Raw genomic sequence first — 6,276 nt, forward strand, 5'->3', positions numbered from 1 at the left:
CATTAGATATCGAGGTTCCCGACTTGTAATGGTGAAAAACACAGCATCTCACTAAGTGACATTGTTTAATGCGGTTTTAGCGCGGTTCATATCTTAACCTAACCTAACCTTACCTAACCCAACCTAACCTAACCTAACCTAACCAAACCTTACCTAACATCCCTAACCTAACCTAACCTAACCTAACCTAACCAAACCTAATCTAACCTAACCTAACGTAACCTAACCTAACCTAACCTAACGACGTTTGCAAGCGCTTTCACATTAGATATCGCAGTTCCCGACTTGTAATGGTGAAAAACACTGCATCTCATCAAGTGACATTGTGTAATGCGGTTTTACGACGGTTCATATCTTAACCTAACCTAACATTCGCACTTGTATTAAAAAACGCTCTATTACACTGTTTCGTTCACAATTAGGATATTTGCATAACCTCACAATTTTTCACCAACTTATTGCAGTACAGAACGCTGTATCTCGCTAAATGACATCGTTCTTTGAGGTTTCACGATGCTTGCATGCGCTTTAAGGAGAATATCACAACATAGCAGTTTCGCGCTTGTAACGGTACAACACGCAGTATTTGGCTTGTTCATGCCGTTTTGTGTGCTTTCACAACATTTCACCTATCGCAGTTTCGTACTCGCTATAAAACAACACTATCTCGTTAGATGACGTTGATTTTGGTAGTTTCACGACGCTACCTAGCTTAAACTAACATAACTCAACCTAACATAACCTTCGCACTTCTATCGTTAGAAAACGTTTTACTCGCTACTTTACATTGCTTTCTACAACAATACGACGGTTTCAAGCGCTTTCACATTAGATATCACAGTTCCCAACTTGTAAAGGTGAAAAACACTGCATCTCACTAAGTGACATTGTTTAATGCGGTTTTACGACGGTTCATACCTTAACCTAACGTAACCTAACCTAACCTAACCTAACCTTACCTAACCTAACCTAACCTAACCTAACCTAACCCAACCCAACCCAACCTAACCTAACCTAACCTAACCTAAACTAACCTAACCCAACCTAACCTAACCTAACCTAACCTAAACTAACCTAACCCAACCTAACCTAACCTAACCTAACCTAACCCAACCCAACCCAACCCAACCTAACCTAACCTAAGCTGACCTAACCAAACCTAACCTAACTTAACCTAACCTAACCTAACCTAACCTAACCTAACCTATTCTAACGTAACCTAACCTTTCCTGACCTAACCTAACCTAACGTAACCTAACCTAACCTAACCTAACATAACCTAACGTAACCTAACCTAACCTAACCTAACCTAACGTAACCTAACCTAACCTAACCCAACCTAACCCAACCCAACCCAACCCAAACCAACAACACCCAACCCAACCTAACCTAACCTAACCTAACCTTACCTAACCTAACCAAATTATCCTTACCTAACCTAACCTAACCTAACGTAACCTAACCTAACCTAACCTAACGTAACCTAACCTAACCTAACGTAACCTAACCTAACCTAACCCAACCTAACCTAACCTAACCTAACCCAACTCAACCCAACTTAACCTAATCTAACCTAACCTAACCTAACCTAACCTAACAAAACCTAACCTAACCTAACCTAACCTAACCTAACGACGGTTGCAAGCGCTTTCACATTAGATATCGCAGTTCCCGACTTTTAATGGTGAAAAACACTGCATCTCACTAATTGACATTGTTTAATGCGGTTTTACGACGGTTCATATCTTAACCTAACCTAACATTCGCACTTGTATCTAAAACCGCTCTATTACACTGTTTTGTTCACAATTACCATATTTCCATAACCTCACAGTTTTTCACCAACTTATTGCAGTACAGAACGTTGTATCTCGCTAAATGACATTGTTCTTTAGGTTTCACGATGCTTGCATGCGCTTTAACGAGAATATCACAATATAGCAGTTTCGCACTTGTAACAGTAGAACACGCAGTATTTGGCTTGTTCATGCCGTTTTGTGTGCTTTCACAACATTTCACCTATCGCAGTTTAATACTCGCTATAAAACAACACTATCTCGTTAGATGACGTCGTTTTTGGTAGTTTCACGACGCTACCTAGCTTAAACTAACCTAACCTAACCTAACCTTCGCACTTCTATCGTTAGAAAACGTTTTACTCACCACTTTACAATGTTTTCTACAAGATTACGACGGTTTCATGCGCTTTCACTTTAGATATCGTAGTTCCCGACTTGTAATGTTGAAAAACACTACATCTCACTTAGTGACATTGTTTAATGCGGTTTTACGACGGTTCATATCTTAACCTAACCTAACATTCGCACTTGTATCTAAAAACGCTCTATTACACTGTTTTGTTCACAATTACGATATTTGCATAACCTCACAGTTTTTCACCAACTTATTGCAGTACAGAACGCTGTATCTCGCTAAATGACATCGTTCTTTAAGGTTTCACGATGCTTGCATGCGCTTTAACAAGAATATCACATTATAGCAGTTTCGCACTTGTAACGGTACAACACGCAGTATCTGGCTTGTTCAAGCCGTTTTGTGTACTTTCACAACATTTCACCTATTGCAGTTACGTACATGCAATAAAACAACGCTATCTCGTTAGTTGACGTCCTTTTTGGTGGTCTCACGACGCTACATAGCTTAAACTAACATAACTCAAGCTAACCTTCGATCTTCTATCGTTAGAAAACGTTTTACTCGCAACTTTACAATGTTTTCTACAAGATTACGACGGTTTCATGCGCTTTCACATTAGATATCGTAGTTCCCGACTTGTAATGTTGAAAAACACTACATCTCACTAAGTGACATTGTTTAATGCGGTTTTACGACGGTTGATATGTCAACCTAACCTAACATTCGCACTTGTAACTAAATACGCTCAATTACACTGTTTCGTTCACAATTACGATATTTGCTTGACCTCACAGTTTCTCACCAACTTATTACAGTTCAGAACGCTGTATCTCGCTAAATGACATCGTTCTTTAAGGTTTCACGATGCTTGCATGCGCTTTAACGAGAATATCATTACATAGCAGTTTCGCACTTGTAACGGTACAACACGCAGTATTTGGCTTGTTCATGCCGTTTTGTGTGCTTTCACAACATTTCACCTATCGCAGTTTCGTACTCGCAATAAAACAACACTATCTCGTTAGATGACGTTGTTTTTGGTAGTTTCACGACGCCACCTAGCTTAAACTAACATAACTCAACCTAACATAACCTTCGCACTTCTATCGTTAGAAAACGTTATACTCGCTACTTTACATTGCTTTCTACAACATTACGACGGTTTCAAGCGCTTTCACATTAGATATCACAGTTCCCAACTTGTAAAGGTGAAAAACACTGCATCTCACTAAGTGACATTGTTTAATGCGGTTTTACGATGGTTCATACCTTAACCTAACGTAACCTAACCTAACCTAACCTAACCTTACCTAATCTAACCTAACCTAACCCAACCCGACCCAACCTAACCTAACCTAACCTAACCTAAACTAACCTAACCCAACCTAACCTAACCTAACCTAACCTAACCCAACCTAACCCAACCCAACCCAATCTAACCTAACCTAAGCTAACCTAACCTAACCTAACCAAACCTAACCTAACCTAACTTAACCTAACCTAACGTAACCTAACCTAACCTAACCTAGCCTAACGTAACCTAACCTAACCTAACCCAACCTAACCCAACCCAACCCAACAACACCCAACACAACCTAACCTAACCTAACCTAACCTTACTTAACCTAACCAAATTATCCTTACCTAACCTAACCTAACCTAACGTAACCTAACCTAACCTAACCTAACGTAACCTAACCTAACCTAACGTAACCTAACCTAACCTAACCTAACCTAACCCAACCTAACCTAACCTAACCTAACCTAACCCAACTCAACCCAACCTAACCTAATCTAACCTAACCTAACCTAACCTAACCTACCCTAACCAAACCTAACCTAACCTAACCTAACCTAACCTAACCTAACGACGGTTGCAAGCGCTTTCACATTAGATATCGCAGTTCCCCACTTTTAATGGTGAAAAACACTGCATCTCACTAATTGACATTGTTTAATGCGGTTTTACGACGGTTCATATCTTAACCTAACCTAACATTCGCACTTGTATCTAAAAACGCTCTATTACACTCTTTCGTTCACAATTACGATATTTGCATAACCTCACAGTTTTTCACCAACTTATTGCAGTACAGAACGCTGTATCTTCCTAAATGACATTGTTTTTTAAGGTTTCACGATGCTTGCATGCGCTTTAACGAGAATATCACAATATAGCAGTTTCGCGTTTGTAACGGTAGAACACGCCGTATTTGGCTTGTTCATGCCGTTTTGTGTGCTTTCACATTTCACCTATCGCAGTTTAATACTCGCTATAAAACAACACTATCTCGTTAGATGACGTCGTTTTTGGTAGTTTCACGACGCTACCTAGCTTAAACTAACCTAACCTAACCTAACCTTCGCACTTCTATCGTTAGAAAACGTTTTATTCGCAACTTTACAATGTTTTCTACAAGATTACGACGGTTTCATGCGCTTTCACATTAGATATCGTAGTTCCCGACTTGTAATGTTGAAAAACACTACATCTCACTAAGTGAGATTGTTTAATGCGGTTTTACGACGGTTGATATGTCAACCTAACCTAACATTCGCACTTGTATCTAAAGACGCTCAATTACACTGTTTCGTTCACAATTACGATATTTGCTTGACCTCACAGTTTCTCACCAACTTATTACAGTACAGAACGCTGTATCTCGCTAAATGACATCGTTCTTTAAGGTTTCACGATACTTGCATGCGCTTTACCGAGAATGTCACAACATAGCAGTTTCGCACTTGTAACGGTACAACACGCAGTATTTGGCTTGTTCATGCCGTTTTGTGTGCTTTCACAACATTTTACCTATCGCAGTTTCGTACTCGCAATAAACAACACTATCTCGTTAGATGACGTCGTTTTTGGTGGTTTCACGACGCTACCTAGCTTAAACTAACATAACTCAACCTAACATAACCTTCGCACTTCTATCGTTAGAAAACGTTTTACTCGCTACTTTACATTGCTTTCTACAACATTACGACGGTTTCAAGCGCTTTCACACTAGATATCGCAGTTCCCAACTTGTAAAGGTGAAAAACACTGCATCTCACTAAGTGACATTGTTTAATGCGGTTTTACGACGGTTCATACCTTAAGCTAACGTAACCTAACCTAACCTATCCCAACCTAACCTAACATAACCTAACCTAACCTAACCTAACCAAACCTAACCTAACGTAACCTGACCTAACCTAACCTAACCTAACCTAACCTAACCTAACGACGTTTGCAAGCGCTTTCACAATAGATATCGCAGTTCCCGACTTTTAATGGTGAAAAACACTGCATCTCACTAATTGACATTTGTTTAATGCGGTTTTACGACGGTTCATATCTTAACCTAACCTAACATTCGCACTTGTATCTAAAAACGCTCTATTACACTGTTTTGTTCACAATTACGATATTTGCATAACCTCACAGTTTTCACCAACTTATTGCAGTACAGAACGCTGTATCTTCCTAAATGACATTGTTTTTTAAGGTTTCACGATGCTTGCATGCGCTTTAACGAGAATATCACAATATAGCAGTTTCGCACTTGTAACGGTAGAACACGCAGTATTTGGCTTGTTCATTCCGTTTTGTGTGCTTTCACAACATTTCACCTATCGCAGTTTAATACTCGCAATAAAACAACACTATCTCGTTAGATGACGTCGTTTTTGGTAGTTTCACGACGCTACCTAGCTTAACCTAACCTAACCTAACCTAACCTAACCTTCGCACTTCTATCGTTAGAAAACGTTTTATTCGCAACTTTACAATGTTTTCTACAAGATTACGACGGTTTCATGCGCTTTCACATTAGATATCGTAGTTCCCGACTTGTAATGTTGAAAAACACTACATCTCACTAAGTGAGATTGTTTAATGCGGTTTTACGACGGTTGATATGTCAACCTAACCTAACATTCGCACTTGTATCTAAAGACGCTCAATTACACTGTTTCGTTCACAATTACGATATTTGCTTGACCTCACAGTTTCTCACCAACTTATTACAGTACAGAACGCTGTATCTCGCTAAATGACATCGTTCTTTAAGGTTTCACGATACTTGCATGCGCTTTACCGAGAATGTCACAACATAGCAGTTTCGCACTTGT

The sequence above is a fragment of the Rhipicephalus microplus genome, unplaced genomic scaffold (assembly GCF_043290135.1).
Source record: "Rhipicephalus microplus isolate Deutch F79 unplaced genomic scaffold, USDA_Rmic scaffold_31, whole genome shotgun sequence".
Classification (NCBI taxonomy): Eukaryota; Metazoa; Arthropoda; class Arachnida; order Ixodida; family Ixodidae; genus Rhipicephalus; species Rhipicephalus microplus.